The sequence below is a fragment of the Leuresthes tenuis genome, unplaced genomic scaffold, assembly GCF_036924035.1.
Source record: "Leuresthes tenuis unplaced genomic scaffold, fLeuTen1.0.hap1 SCAF_139, whole genome shotgun sequence".
NCBI lineage: Eukaryota > Metazoa > Chordata > Actinopteri > Atheriniformes > Atherinopsidae > Leuresthes > Leuresthes tenuis.
In genome coordinates this window covers 97,824-114,493 of record NW_027325493.1, presented here as the reverse complement: position 1 = coordinate 114,493, position 16,670 = coordinate 97,824, and the positions used below count along the sequence as shown (strand labels likewise).

Sequence of the window (16,670 nt, the reverse complement as noted above, 5' to 3'; positions counted from 1 at the left end):
CTGTTTAAAAAAAGTCTGGGTCGTTTCCTTCACCATTTCCCACCATTGTGCATGTGTTTCGTAGAGGTCTTGAAGGGTCTGCCACTCTTTATAACATTCCCTGTACTGACTGACTATGATTTCATCCTCCAACAGGGAACAGTTGAGTTTCCACAGACCACTTCCTACCGTCACACCAGAAGGGGGTGAAAGGGTGCAGGAGAGCATAAGGTGGTCTGAAAAGAAAACAGGGGTTAATCTAACATCAGTGGGTGGGCAATCTCTAGTAAAGAAATAATCAATGCGAGAGGCTCTGGTGCCATCATGACTAAACCAGGTGAAGCCCTCCTCTCTGGGATGCATGGTTTTAAAACAGTCAGTAAGCTTAAAATCCCTGCATATGCCCTGAAGTAAAATCGAAGTCTTATCCACTTTAAAATCTACCCCTGCTCTTTTTCTATCTTTCCTGCTCAAGATACAGTTAAAATCCCCTCCTACAACTAAAGGTACTTGCCCTAGCATGTAAAGCTGTATATCTTCTAAAAGGTCATACCTTTCATTTTTTCCATTGAAACCATAAATATTTAAGAGGTTAAAGTCTTGCCCCATAAAATTCAAGTGTGCTAAAAGTGCCCGTCCGTCTCTCACCACTGTGCTACCTTTCACCAGAACATGCAGATTTTTAATTAGAATGGCCACACCATCATTTTTATTTTGATTTGAGCCACTCCATATCGATAAATGGGGCCACATTTCCTCCCATTGTCTATGGTTTTTTAAAAAAGGTAGTCCACATTCTTGTATTAAAAACACATCTGATTTTATGGAGTCTAAGAAGGATAAAATACTCTGGGCTCTTGTCTTTGATTTCACACTTCTCACATTTAGTGTTGAGAAGGTGAGAACCATTAAAAGCATAAAGGAAAGTAGGTATGTCATTTTCGTTTTTCTAAGTTATCAAAACAAATTACACACAGGTTATTTCTTGGGAAACTAGCTCTTCCTTCATTTCTTTAGGTGAAAAGTGAGTAGGGTGATCTATATTTCCTTTTCGGACTCTCGGTGTTGGCCTCTGACGCAATGTTGCATTTAACTTTGAGTCCCTGGGGGTTGATTGCAGAGCTGAAGTTAAAAAGGAGACCTCATTTGGTGAGTCGGAGGGGAAGACTCTAGGTTCTTCCACTGAAGAACTGTCTGAAAGGGACCTAACCCTTCCCCTCTTCTCTGATACCACTGGGGAATCAGAGGCTCAGATGCCGTCCTCTTCGGCTGTTGACCTTCGGGGAGGTGAGTATCTTCACTAGACTCACCTGTCTGCTCTTCCTCCTCATTTAGCGTAGCTCCACCCTCTGCCTGTGAATTCTCACAGACTTCAACACTGAGTGGTGAGGCCTCTACAGGCCCCTCCCCTTTTTGCTCCTCACTTCCAATCCAAGCTTTTGGCGGGAAGTTTGAATTTATTGGGTCAACCTCTTCACTTTGTTTACCAACTGCCACCTTTGGTCCTTCTCTTTGTTGGCTTGACTGTGGCTTTACCGTCTTTAATTTGTTGGCAAAAGATTTAGGGCAATCTCTGAAGAGGTGATTTAATTCTCCACAGAGATTACATTTCCTGCCATTTGGACACTCTCCAAAAGTTTGCCCAATTTCTCTGCTCTTCCCACATAACACCTTGGTACAAGCCTCAACCAGGTGCCCATGCTCACCACACTTGCGGCAGAACTTGGGCTGCCCCTGGTAGTGGATGTAACCTCGGTTTTCAAGGTGGCCAGAGTGTCGCCCAACCGCTGCACTGAGCACTCTTCAGCCCTTTTAAATGGTATAACTTTGCACTCCCGCACGCTCCAGCAAGCACCATTCAAGCAACAACTTTGCACTCCAGCTTCGAACATCGGCACAGTCGCAACAAGTAAGGCGACTCTACTCAGAGAAGTCACTCTGCACAGTAAGAAGATTTCTTTTGCACAGACAGAAAGGGCTTCACATGCAAAGGTAAAGCCTGCCAAAAATAGAAACAACTCATTAGTGCTGCTCTCCACAGAAATCTTTAGTAAAAGGCGAAAGACTTGTACGTTATGAAGAGAAACCAGAGTACGATTATCCGTCACTGCGGGAGCAGGGCATCAGGCTAGTTGGCATAGCCACCTTCCCCATGGTGAGCTTTGCTTGGTTGAGACGCTTGCTCCCCCCCCCCCCCCCCCTTGCTCCTCGGCTGACCAACTAGGAACAATCGGGCCCTATTCGATGGCTGCCTTGTCTTTTACTCTGTGCAAAAGACAAGGCAGCAACAAAAACACCACGAGAATCCCATATTGAGGCTTTGTTCTGATCGCTCATTCGGTGTCGCGTTTCTTTCAAGCAATTCTCCCGGTTAGCCCACACTCGGCTCGCTCCCATAGCCGTGTTAAAGTCTACTTCGCATTCACTCTCTTTTCTCAGCAGACTCTTGGGATTTCATCTATAAAATGAATTCCTTCACTCAAACTATGTGAAAACTGCTTTGTCCTTAATATTTACCATGTCTAGAAAGATTTAAACAAAAAAAACAACGTTGTACTTTGCAGTAAAAGAAAGAGCAAATCTAAAGTTTCAGGAATCCGAGAATAAGCTTACTTTCATGAGTTCTTCACGATTTCGGATTTTGCTATGAAATGAATTCCTTCACTCAAACTAAATTAAAACTGCTAAACCGCTAATCTGTTATATGTAAGGCAGATGTCAAATTCACCGAAATAGGATCAAAGGGTATTCGGCCAATCGAGCTGTAGCAGCTTCGGTAAAAGAGTATAAGTTGAAGAGTTTGTGAATAAAGGTGTGCGCACACATAGTGTGCTGTAAGAAAATAGGCAGGGAGCAATGCCGGCTGGGGTATATGTTCTTGTATGTTGTCTGACTGTTTGATTTGAATGTGTTGTGTAAGTGTCCTGTTGAATGTTACATATTTGGGCTTTGACACTTCACTGTGGTTGTTAACTGTGTGGTGTGTCCTGAAATGTTATATGTTTGGGCTGTGTGACATGCTTAATGCTTGTCAGTAGCTACCCACTTATTCATATATAGCAACTGACAACATAAGAAGTCCGGACATACTTTGATAGTAGTTGTAGAAGTATCCTTATTGATAATAGATCACTAATTCATAGTGATAGAACAGTAGATGAACAGGTGTTTGCACATGTCTCACGGAAATAAAATGGGTGTATGATTGCTGACGGCAGAGCAATACTGCCATACTTATGAGTTCTTGTGGCAAACTTTATTCAGTGTCTTGAAGTGTATACGCTGTTTCGCTGACTTGATTGTCACAAGAAACAAAGTGTGTTTGATAAGATCCGACCATTTTATTACGGGAGGATCAGTATGTATGGATTCTGATGTGACTGATAAACCCATTCGTATCTTAAGCATAATCTAATACGTGAGACAACGCCCTGGCACACGATAAAAAAAAAAAAAGAGAGAGCGGTTTTGTGTCCCCACAGTCCATAATGTAGAAAAGAGAGAAAAAAGCCTTTCTGATTTGGTGTGTGTGCTCATAGTGCAGAGTGTAGAGAAAAGAAAGCCGTTTTGGTGTCACGGGTGTTGTGACTTACACACACACATTTCTAAATTGAGAAAGGAAATTATTTTAGAGGAAGCACTAGAGTTTAGATCCCACATTTGTTGATAGGCATTCATTTATTTCCTCACTTCTGATGAAGTTTCAACAATAAACAACAAACTTTGTATTATGAGAAAGAACCAGACTCATTCTTCAGGAATCCGAAAATAAGCTCTATTTTATGAGTTATGCACGAATTCGGATTCTCCTATAAAAAGAATTCATTAACTCAAACCAAGTTAAGACTGCTTTGTCCTTCATATGTATTCATGTCTAATCAAGTTTCAACGATAAACAACGTTGTACTTTGTAGAATGAGAAAGAACTTCTTCAGCAATAAGCATCTCTCGACATATGACGAAATACAGATTTTGCTATAAAATTAATTCCTTCTATCAGCCTGACTTAAAACTGTTTGTCCTCCTTATTTATCCACTTCAAATCAAGTTTCAACAATTAAAAAAAATTTGTAGTTTGAGAAAGAACAACTTAATCTTCAGCAATCAGTATAAAAAGAGGTGCAAATGCCAACCATACATACCTAAAAGGTGGAGCGGAAGTATTCAGCTGCAAGTAGGAGTGAATGTTCGACCATAATTTGTAAAAAGTGGGTAAGAAAAGGTTCGAATGCCCGACTATATATTAACAAAAGCGGGAGGAGAGGTCTTCGGATGAGAGTGGGTGAGAATTTCCAACCATAATCTATAAAATACGGTGAAAAAAAATATGTGAATGCCTCATAGAACACTAAAAGCGGAAGTGTTCGGCTGCAAGAAGGTGTGAATGTCCGACTATATTTGGTGAAAAGCAGGTGAAGCAAGGTCTGAATGCCCAACCTTACATCATCAAAAGCGAGATCAGAGGTGTTTGGCTGCAAGAAGGCCATAGTTTGCCAAAAGCGGGTAAGGTGCGAATGTCCGACTAAATATCAACAAAATTTGGGGCGGAGGTCTTCGGATGCAAGTGGGTGTGAATGTCCGACTATATTTGGTGAAAAGCAGGTGAAGCAAGGTCTGAATGCCCAACCTTACATCATCAAAAGCGAGATCAGAGGTGTTTGGCTGCAAGAAGGCCATAGTTTGCCAAAAGCGGGTAAGGTGCGAATGACCGACTAAATATCAACAAAAGTGGGGCGGAGGTCTTCGGATGCAAGTGGGTGTGAATATCCCACCATACAAGTATGGTGGATAGGAAGCTGTGAATGGCCGACCATAGTAAAAGGCGGGTGAGAGAAGGTGCGAATGTCAAACCATACATCATCAAAACAGGGAGCGGAGGTGTTCTGCTGTAAGAAGGTGTGAATGTCCAACCATAGTTGGTAAAAAGCGGGTAAGAAAAGGTTAAAATACCCGACTGTACACAATCAATAGCAGGAGCGGAGTTGTTCGGCTACTAAAAGGTGTGAAAGTCCGACCATGGTTTGTAAAAAGCGGGTAAGAAAAGGTGCGAATGCCCGACAATGTATGATCAAAAGAGGGAGTGGAGGTTTTCGGCTGCAAGAAGGTCTGAATGTCCAACCATAATTTGTAAAAACCGGGGAAGAAAAGGCTCGAAAGCCCGACTATACACCATCAAAAGTGGGAGCGGAGGTGTTCAGCTGCAAGACGGTCTGAATGTCCATCAATAATTGCTAGAAAACATGAAAGAAAATTTTCGAATATCAAACTGCATATGATCATAAGCGGGAGAGGAGGTGTTCAGCTGCAAGAAGGTGTGAATGTCTACCCATAATTACTGAAAAATGGGTAAGAAAAGGTGCGAATGCCTAACCATACATCATCAAAAGAGGGAGCGGAGGTGTTCCGCTGTAAGACGGTGTGAATGTCCGACCATAGATGGTAAAAAGCGGGTAAGAAAAGGTTAAATTACCCGACTGTACACAATCAAAAGAGGGAGCGGAGTTGTTCAGCTAAGAGAAGGTGTGAAAGTCCGACCTTGGTTTGTAAAAAGCGGGTAAGAAAAGGTTCGTATGCCCGAATATACACCATCAAAAGCGGAAGCGGAGGTGTTCGGCTGCAAGATATTGTGAACGTCCGACCAAAGTTTGTAAAAAGCAGTTAAGAAAAGGTTCAAATATCTAACCAAACATAATCAAAAGCGGGAGCAGAGCTGTTCGACTGGAAGTAGGTGTGAATGTCAGATCATAATTTGCAAAAAGCTGATGAGAAAGGGTGAGAATGCCCAACTATACACCATCAAATGCGGTAGCGGAGTTATTTGGCTGTGAGTAGTTGTGAATCTCCAACCATAATTGCTGAAAAATGTGTTAGAAAAGGTAAAAATGCCGGTCCATACATCATCAAAATCGGGAGAGGTGGTGTTCAGCTGCAAGAAGGTCTAAATGTCCATCAATAATTGCTAGAAAACATGAAAGAAAATTTTCGAAAATCAAACCACACATGATCATAAGTGGGAGAGGAGGTGTTCAGCTGCAAGAAGGTGTGAATGTCCACCCATAATACCTGAAAAATGGGTAAAAAAAAGGTGCGAATGCCCAACCATACATCATCAAAAGCAGGAGTGCATGTGTTCGGCTACAAGAAGGTGTGAACGTCCAACCAAAGTTTGTAAAAAGCAGTTAAGAAAAGGTTCGAATATCCAACCAAACATAATCAAAAGCGGGAGCAGAGCTGTTCGACTGCAAGTAGGTGTGAATGTCAGATCATAATTTGCAAAAAGCTGATGAGAAAGGGTGAGAAATCCCGACTATACACCATCAAATGCGGTAGCGGAGTTGTTCGGCTGTGAGTAGGTGTGATTCTCCAACCATAATTGCTGAAAAATGTGTTAGAATAGGTAAGAATGCCGGTCCATACATCATCAAAAGCGGGAGAGGTGGTGTTCGGCTGCAAGTAGGTGTGAATGTCCATTAATAATTGCTTTAAAACATGAAGGAAAATTTTCGAATATCAAACCTTACATGATCATTAGCGGGAGAGGAGGTGTTCAGCTGCAAGAAGGTGTGAATGTCCAGCCATAATTACTCACAAACGGGTAAGAAAAGGTACTATTGCCAGACCATATATGATCAAAACAGGGAGCGGAGGTGGTTCAGCTGCAAGAAGGTTTGAATGTCCAACTAAAGTTTGTAAAAAGCGGGTAAGACAAGGTGTGAATGCCCGACAATGTATGATCAAAAGAGGAGCGGAGGTTTTCGGCTGCAAGAAGGTCTGAATGTCCACCCATAATTACTGAAAAATGGGTAAGAAAAGGTGCGAAAGCCCAACCGCACATGATCATAAGTGGATGAGAAGGTGTTCGACTGCAAGTAGGTGTGAATGTAAGATCATAATTTGTAAAAAGCGGGTAAGAAAAGGTAAGAATGCCCAACCATAAATTATCAAAAGCGGCAGCAGAGTTTCGGCTGGTATTTATCAATGTCTAGATAGATTTCAACAAAAAACAACGTTGTACTTTGCAGTAAAAGAAAGTGCAAATCAAAAGTTTTAGGAATCCGAGAATAAGCTTATTTTCATGAGTTCTGCACGATTTCGGATTTTATGTATAAAATGAATTTCTTCACGCAAACTAAGTTAACACTGCTTTGTCCTTCATATGTACCCATTTCTACATATATTTCAAGCATAAACTTCCTCATATTACCCTGAATGAGAAAGAGCCACACTTGTGATTAAGCCATACCTCCCTTTTGAGGAGTTCTGCATGATTTGGGATTTTATCTATAAAATTAATTCCTTCACTCAAACTATGTTAAAACGGCTTTTACCTTCATATTTATCAATGTCTCGATAGATTTAAACAAAAAAACAACGTTGTACTTTGCAATAAAAGAAAGAGCAAATCAAAAGTTTTAGGAATCCGAGAATAAGCTTATTTTCATGTGTTCTGCACGATATCGGATTTTATGTATAAAATGAATTCATTCACTCAAACCAAGTTAAAACTGCTTTTTCCTTCATATTTATCAATGTCTAGATCGACTTCAACAAAGAACAACATTGTATTTTGCAGTAGAAGAAAGAGCAACACTGAAGGATCAGGAATCCGAGAATAAGCTTCTTTTCATACGTTCTGCATGATTTGGGATTTTATGTATAAAATGAATTCCTTCACTCAAACTAAGTTAACACTGCTTTGTCCTTCATATGTACCCATTTCTACATATATTTCAAGCATAAACTTCCTCATACTACCCTGAATGAGAAAGAACCACACTTGTGATTAAGCCATACGCCCCTTTTGAGGAGTTCTGCATGATTTGGGATTTTATCTATAAAATCAATTCCTTCACTCAAACTATGTTAAAACGGCTTTTACCTTCATATTTATCAATGTCTCGATAGATTTAAACAAAAAAACAACGTTGTACTTTGCAGTAAAAGAAAGAGCCGATCAAAAGTTTTAGGAATCCGAGAATAAGCTTATTTTCATGAGTTCTGCACGATTTCGGATTTTATGTATAAAATGAATTCATTCACTCAAACCAAGTTAAAACTGCTTTTTCCTTCATATTTATCAATGTCTAGATCGACTTCAACAAAGAACAACATTGTATTTTGCAGTAGAAGAAAGAACAAAACTGAAGGATCAGGAATCCGAGAATAAGCTTATTTTCTTATGGGCAAGTGGGAACTGCTTTGTCCTTCATATTTATCAATGTGTAGATGGATTTCAACTTCTTCTACTGCAAAGTCCAATGTTTTTCTTTGTTGAAGTCGATCTAGACATTGATGAATATGGAAGGACAAAGCAGTTTTAACTTGGTTTGAGCAAAGCAATTCATTTTATAGCAAAATCCGAAATCGTGCAGAACTCATGAAAGCAGGCTTATACTCGGATTCCTGAAACTTTAGATTTGCTCTTTCTTTTACTGCAAAGTACAACGTTGTTTTTTTGTTTAAATATTTCTAGACATGGTAAATATGAAGGACAAATCAGTTTTAACATAGTTTGAGTGAAGTAATGCATTTTATAAGCAAAATCCCAAATCATGCAGAACTCACGAAATGCTTTTTCTCGCTTTTCACTGCTTTTTACAAACTTTGGTCGGACGTTCACACCTTCTTGCATCCGAACACCTCCGCTTCCGCTTTTGATGATGTATGTATATACCATTGTTCACCCACTTATGATCATGTGCGGTTTGATTTTCGAAAAGTTTCTTTCATGTTTTCTAGCAATTATTGATGGACATGTAGACCTTCTTGCAGCTGAACACCTCCGCTCCCGCTTTTGATCATACATTGTCAGGCATTCGCACCTTGTCTTACCCACTTTTTACAAACTTTAGTTGAACAGTCACACCTTTTTGCAGCCGAACACCACCTCTACCGCTTTTGATGATGTATGGTCCAGCATTCTTACCTTTTCTAACACATTCTTCAGCAATTATGGTCGGACATTCACACCTACTCAGAGCCGAACACCTCCGCTCCCGCATTTGATGGTCTATAGTCGGGCATTCTACAGCGGAAAAGACTCATTCTTATGTTTGGTTGGATATTCAAACCTTTTCTTAACTGCTTTTTACAAACTTTGGGCGGACGTTCACAATATCTTGCAGCCGAACACCTCCGCTTCCGCTTTTGATGGTGTATATTCGGGCATACGAACCTTTTCTTACCCGCTTTTTACAAACCAAGGTCGGACTTTCACACCTTCTCTTAGCTGAACAACTCCGCTCCCTCTTTTGATTGTGTACAGTCGGGTAATTTAACCTTTTCTTACCCGCTTTTTACCATCTATGGTCAGACATTCACACCGTCTTACAGCGGAACACCTCCGCTCCCTCTTTTGATGATGTATGGTTAGGCATTCGCACCTTTTCTTACCCATTTTTCAGTAATTATGGGTAGACATTCACACCTTCTTGCAGCTGAACACCTCCTCTCCTGCTTATGATCATGTGCAGTTTGATATTCGAAAATTTTCTTTCATGTTTTCTAGCAATTATTGATGGACATTCAGACCGTCTTGAAGCTGAACACCTCCGCTCCCACTTTTGATGGTGTATAGTCGGGCTTTCGAGCCTTTTCTTCCCCGGTTTTTACAAATTATGGTTGGACATTCAGACCTTCTTGCAGCCGAAAACCTCCACTCCCTCTTTTGATCATACATTGTCGGGCATTCGCACCTTTTCTTACCCGCTTTTTACAAACCATGGTCGGACTTTCACACCTTCTTGTAGCCGAACAACTCCGCTCCCGCTATTGATTGTGTACAGTCGGGTATGTTAACCTTTTCTTACCCGCTTTTTACCAACTATGGTTGGACATTCACACCTTCTTACAGCAGAACACCTCCGCTCCCTGTTTTGATTATGTATGGTTTGACATTCGCACCTTCTCTCACCCGCCTTTTACTATGGTCGGCCATTCACAGCTTCCTCTCCACCATACTTGTATGGTGGGATATTCACACCCACTTGCATCCGAAGACCTCCGCCCCCACTTTTGTTGATATTTAGTCGGTCATTCGCACCTTACCCGCTTTTGGCAAACTATGGCCTTCTTGCAGCCAAACACCTCTGATCTCGCTTTTGATGATGTAAGGTTGGGCATTCAGACCTTGCTTCACCTGCTTTTCACCAAATATAGTCGGACATTCACACCCACTTGCATCCGAAGATCTCCGCCCCAAATTTTGTTGATATTTAGTCGGACATTCGCACCTTACCCGCTTTTGGCAAACTATGGCCTTCTTGCAGCCAAACACCTCTGATCTCGCTTTTGATGATGTAAGGTTGGGCATTCAGACCTTGCTTCACCTGCTTTTCACCAAATATAGTCGGACATTCACACCTTCTTGCAGCCGAACACTTCCGCTCCACCTTTTAGTGTTCTATCACACCTTTTTTTCACCGCATTTTATACATTATGGTTGGAAATTTTCAACCACTCTCATCCGAAGACCTCTCCTCCCGCTTTTGTTAATATATTTGAACTTTAGTCGGACATTCAAACCTTCTTGCAGCTGAACCACCTCCGCTCCCTGTTTTGATCATATATGGTCTGGCAATACTACCTTTTCTTACCCGTTTTTGAGTAATTATGGCTGGACATTCACACCTACTTGCAGCCGAACACAACCTCTCTCGCTTTTGATGATGTATGGACCGGCATTCTTACCTTTTCTAACACATTTTTCAGCAATTATGGTCGGAGATTCACACCTACTCACAGCCGAACAACTCCGCTACCGCATTTGATGGTGTATAGTCGGGCATTCTCACCCTTTCTCATCAGCTTTTTGCAAATTATGATCTGACATTCACACCTACTTGCAGTCGAACAGCTCTGCTCCCGCTTTTGATTATGTATGGTTGGATATTCGAACCTTTTCTTAACTGCTTTTTACAAACTTTGGTTGGACGTTCACACCTTCTTGTAGCCGAACACATGCACTCCTGCTTTTGATGATGTATGGTTGGGCATTCGCACCTTTTTTTTACCCATTTTTCAGGTATTATGGGTGGACATTCACACCTTCTTGCAGCTGAACACCTCCTCTCCCACTTATGATCATGTGTGGTTTGATTTTCGAAAATTTTCTTTCATGTTTTCTAGCAATTATTGATGGACATTTAGACCTTCTTGCAGCTGAACACCACCTCTCCCGATTTTGATTATGTATGGACCGGCATTTTTACCTTTTCGAACACATTTCTAAATTGAGAAAGGAAATTATTTTAGAGGAAGCACTAGAGTTTAGATCCCACATTTGTTGATAGGCATTCATTTATTTCTTCACTTCTGATAAAAATGATAAGACTGACCTAAAGAATTGGAGGCCCATCACACTTTTAAACTTTGACTGTAAACTTTTTAGCAAGGTTTTAACGACACGGATGTCCTCTGTTTTAGAGGAGGTAATTCACCCAGACCAGGCTTGTGCCATCTCAGAGAGACAACTCACCGACAGCCTCGTACTGATTCGAGACATCATTGATTACGCTAGAGACAGAAACACCCGGCTTGTCATCTTAAATTTAGACTTTGAAAAAGCTTTTGATCGGGTCTCTCATCAATATCTCTTTCAGGTGTTGCAGCCATCGAATAGGGCCCGATTGTTCCTACTTGGTGAGATTTGCTTGGTTGAGACGCTTGCTCCCCCCCCTTGCTCCTCGGCTGACCAAGTAGGAACAATCGGGCCCTATTCGATGGCTGCCTTGTCTTTTACTCTGTGCAAAAGACAAGGCAGCCACAAACACCACGGGAACACCGTATTGAGGCTTTGTTCTGACCACTCATTCGGTGTCGCGTTTCTTTCAAGCAATTCTCCCGGTTAGCCCACACTCGGCTCGCTCCCAGAGCTGTGTTAAAGTCTACTTCGCATTCACTCTCTTTTCTCAGCAGATTAAAAGAAAGTTTCATCTTGGGCTCCCTGAAACTTCCATCCTGCACCGCTGTTTGCTTTATCACAAGAGCAGAGAAGAGCGCACCGTTCCCAGCGGCACTGCAGTACTGGGTCGATGCTTGGAGTGAACGGAGCAAGCTTCTTTTTCAACTCCTATTCTTAAAAATCCATTTAATATGTAGTCCTCGTATAGAGGACATATTAAACTGATAAGAACAGATACTACACTTGATCTTAGCCAAAAGGCCGAGAAGCGATAACTGTCCACTGTTTCAGGTCCGAGGGCCCTTGCTGGCACAATGCGCACTTGTAGCAGTGTTCTTTTTATGGCCATAGGTGGCCAGAGTGTCACGTTGCACCTCCGCCCATCCGCTGCACTGAGCACTCTTCAGCCCTTTTAAATGGTATAACTTTGCACTCCCGCATGCTCCAGCAAGCACCATTCAAGCAACAACTTTGCACTCCAGCTTCGAACATCGGCACAATCGCAACAAGTAAGGCGACTCTACTCAGAGAAGTCACTCTGCACAGTAACAAGATTTCTTTTGCACAGACAGAAAGGGCTTCACCCGCAAAGGTAAAGCCTGCCAAAAATAGAAACAACTCATTAGTGCTGCTCTCCACGAAAGTCTTTAGTAAAAGGCGAAAGACTTGTATGTTATGAAGAGAAACCAGAGTACGATTATCCGTCACTGCGGGAGCAGGGCATCAGGCTAGTTGCCATAGCCACCTTCCCCATGGTGAGCGTTGCTTGGTTGAAACGCTTGCCCCTGTGCAATCGACAAGGCAGCAACAAAAACACCACGGGAACACCGTATTGAGGCTTTGTTCTGACCGCTCATTCGGTGTCGCGTTTCTTTCAAGCAATTCTCCCGGTTAGCCCACACTCGGCTCGCTCCCAGAGCCGTGTTAAAGTCTACTTCGCATTCACTCTCTTTTCTCAGCAGACTCTTGGGATTTTATCTATTAAATGAATTCCTTCACTCAAACTATGTTAAAACTGCTTTGTCCTTCATATTTACCATGTCTAGAAAGATTTAAACAAAAAAAAACAACGTTGTACTTTGCAGTAAAAGAAAGAGCAAATCTAAAGTTTCAGGAATCCGAGAATAAGCTTACTTTCATGAGTTCTTCACGATTTCGGATTTTGCTATAAAATGAATTCCTTCACTCAAACTAAATTAAAACTGCTAAACCGCTAATCTGTTACATGTAAGGCAGATGTCAAATTCACCGAAATAGGATCTAAGGGTATTCGGCCAATCGAGCTGTAGCAGCTTTGGTAAAAGAGTATAAGTTGAAGAGTTTGTGAATAAAGGTGTGCGCACACATAGTGAGCTGTAGGAAAATAGGCAGGGAACAATGCCGGCTGGGGTATGTGTTCTTGTATGTTGTCTGACTGTTTGATTTGAATGTGTTGTGTAAGTGTCCTGTTGAATGTTACATGTTTGGGCTTTGACACTTCACTGTGGTTGTTAACTGTGTGGTGTGTCCTGAAATGTTATATGTTTGGGCTGTGTGACATGCTTAATGCTTGTCAGTAGCTACCCACTTATTCATATATAGCAACTGACAACATAAGAAGTCTGGACATACTTTGATAGTAGTTGTAGAAGTATCCTTATTGATAATAGATAACCTAATTCATAGTGATAGAACAGTAGATGAACAGGTGCCTGCACATGTCTCACGAAAATAAAATGGGTGTATGATTGCTGACGGCAGAGCAATACTGCCAAACTTATGAGTTCTTGTGGCAAACTTGATTCAGTGTCTTGACGTGTATACGCTGTTTCGCTGACTTGATTGTCACAAGAAACAAAGTGTGTTTGATAAGATCCGACCATTTTATTACGGGAGGATCAGTATGTATGGATTCTGATGTGACTGATAAACCCATTCGTATCGTAAGCATAATCTAATACGTGAGACAACGCCCTGGCACACAATCAAAAAAAAAAAAGAGAGAGCGGTTTTGTGTCCCCACAGTCCATAATGTAGAAAAGAGAGAAAAAAGCCTTTCTGATTTGGTGTGTGTGCTCACAGTGCAGAGTGTAGAGAAAAGAGAGAAAAGAAAGCCGTTTTGGTGTCACGGGTGTTGTGACTTACACACACACATTTCTAAATTGAGAAAGGAAATTATTTTAGAGGAAGCACTAGAGTTTAGATCCCACATTTGTTGATAGGCATTCATTTATTTCTTCACTTCTGATGAAGTTTCAACAATAAACAACAAACTTTGTATTATGAGAAAGAACCAGACTCATTCTTCAGGAGTCCGAAAATAAGCTCTATTTTACGAGTTATGCACGAATTCGGATTCTCCTATAAAACGAATTCCTTAACTCTAACCAAGTTAAGACTGCTTTGTCCTTCATATTTATTCATGTCTAATCAAGTTTCAACGATAAACAACGTTGTACTTTGTAGAATGAGAAAGAACTTCTTCAGCAATAAGCATCTCACGACATATGACGAAATACAGATTTTGCTATAAAATTAATTCCTTCTATCAGCCTGACTTAAAACTGTTTGTCCTCCTTATTTATCCACTTCAAATCAAGTTTCAACAATTAAAAAAATGTTGTAGTTTGAGAAAAAACAACTTAATCTTAAGCAATCATTATAAAAAGAGGGTAAGAAAAGGTGCAAATGCCAACCATACATCACTAAAAGGTGGAGCGGAAGTATTCGGCTGCAAGTAGGTGTGAATGTTCGACCATAATTTGTAAAAAGCGGGTAAGAAAAGGTTCGAATGCCCGACTATATATTAACAAAAGTGGGAGGAGAGGTCTTCGGATGAGAGTGGGTGAGAATTTCCAACCATAATCTATAAAATGCGGTGGAAAAAAAAGGTGTGAATACCCCATAGAACACTAAAAGGTGAAGCGGAGGTTTTCAGCTGCAAGGTCTGAATGTCCAACCATAATTTGTAAAAACCGGGGAAGAAAAGGCTCGAAAGCCCGACTATACACCATCAAAAGCGGGAGCGGAGCTGTTCGGCTGCAAGTAGGTGTGAATGTTCGACCAAAATTTGTAAAAAGCGGGTAAGAAAAGGTTCGAATGCCCGACTATATATTAACAAAAGCAGGAAGAGAGGTCTTCGGATAAGAGTGGGTGAGAATTTCCAACCATAATCTATAAAATGCGGTGAAAAAAAAGGTGTGAATACCCCATAGAACACTAAAAGGTGGAGCAGAAGTGTTCGGCTGCAAGAAGGTGTGACTGTTCGACTATATTTGGTGAAAAGCAGGTGAAGCAAGGTCTGAATGCCCAACCTTACATCATCAAAAACGAGATCAGAGGTGTTTGGCTGCAAGAAGGCCATAGTTTGCCAAAAGCGGGTAAGCTGCGAATGACCGACTAAATATCAACAAAAGTGGGGGCGGAGGTCTTCGGATGCAAGTGGGTGTGAATATCCCACCATACAAGTATGGTGGAGAGGAAGCTGTGAATGGCCGACCATAGTAAAAAGCGGGTGAGAAAAGGTGCGAATGTCCAATCATACATGATCAAAACAGGGAGCGGAGGTGTTTGGCTGCGACAAGGTGTGTATGTCCACCCATAATTAATGAAAAGCGGGCAACAAGTAGGTTTGAATACCCATCATCAAAAGCAGGAGTGGATGTGTTCGGCTACAAGAAGGTTTGAATGTCTGACCATAGTTTGTAAAAAGCGGGTAAGAAAAGGTTCGAGTGCCCGAACATACACCATCAAAAGAGGGAGCGGAGGTGTTCCGTTGTAAGACGGTGTGAATGTCCAACAATAGTTGGTAAAAAGCGGGTAAGAAAAGGTTAAAATACCCGACTGTACACAATCAATAGCGGGAGCGGAGTTGTTCGGCTACAAGAAGGTGTGAAAGTCCGACCATGGTTTGTAAAAAGCGGGTAAGAAAAGTTGCGAATGCCTGACAATGTATGATCAAAAGAGGGAGTGGAGGTTATCGGCTGCAAGAAGGTCTGAATGTCCAACCATAATTTGTAAAAACCGGGGAAGAAAAGGCTCGAAAGCCCGACTATACACCATCAAAAGTGGGAGCGGAGGTGTTCAGCTTCAAGACGGTCTGAATGTCCATCAATAATTGCTAGAAAACATGAGAGAAAATTTTCGAATATCAAACTGCACATGATCATAAGCAGGAGAGGAGGTGTTCAGCTGCAAGAAGGTTTGAATGTCTACCCATAATTACTGAAAAATGGGTAAGAAAAGGTGCGAATGCCTAACCATACATCATCAAAAGAGGGAGCGGAGGTGTTCCGCTGTAAGACGGTGTGAATGTCCGACCATAGATGGTAAAAAGCGGGTAAGAAAAGGTTAAATTACCCGACTGTACACAATCAAAAGAGGGAGCGGAGTTGTTCAGCTAAGAGAAGGTGTGAAAGTCCGACCTTGGTTTGTAAAAAGCGGGTAAGAAAAGGTTCGTATGCCCGAATATACACCATCAAAAGCGGAAGCGGAGGTGTTCGGCTGCAAGATATTGTGAACGTCCGACCAAAGTTTGTAAAAAGCAGTTAAGAAAAGGTTTGAATATCTAACCAAACATAAGAATGAGTCTTTTCCGCTGTAGAATGCCCGACTATAGACCATCAAATGCGGGAGCCGAGGTGTTCGGCTCTGAGTAGGTGTGAATGTCCGACCATAATTGCTGAAGAATGTGTTAGAAAAGGTAAGAATGCTGGACCATACATCATCAAAAGCGGTAGAGGTGGTGTTCGGCTGCAAAAAGGTGTGACTGGTCGACTAAAGTTTGTAAAAAGTGGGTAAGACAAGGTGC

The 16,670-nt window shown here is 41.6% G+C and overlaps 3 non-coding genes across 3 annotated transcripts; all 3 read right to left on the bottom strand.

Moving 5' to 3' along the window:
• Positions 1-1,957: 1,957 nt before the first annotated feature.
• LOC140287488 (U5 spliceosomal RNA) lies at positions 1,958-2,074 on the bottom strand. Its single transcript, XR_011911646.1, has one exon. It is a non-coding gene; the product is annotated as a U5 spliceosomal RNA (small nuclear RNA).
• A 9,896-nt stretch (positions 2,075-11,970) lies between these two features.
• On the bottom strand, positions 11,971-12,154 carry LOC140287486 (U2 spliceosomal RNA). Its single transcript, XR_011911644.1, has one exon. It is a non-coding gene; the product is annotated as a U2 spliceosomal RNA (small nuclear RNA).
• A 308-nt stretch (positions 12,155-12,462) lies between these two features.
• Positions 12,463-12,576, bottom strand: LOC140287487 (U5 spliceosomal RNA). Its single transcript, XR_011911645.1, has one exon. It is a non-coding gene; the product is annotated as a U5 spliceosomal RNA (small nuclear RNA).
• Positions 12,577-16,670: the final 4,094 nt, after the last annotated feature.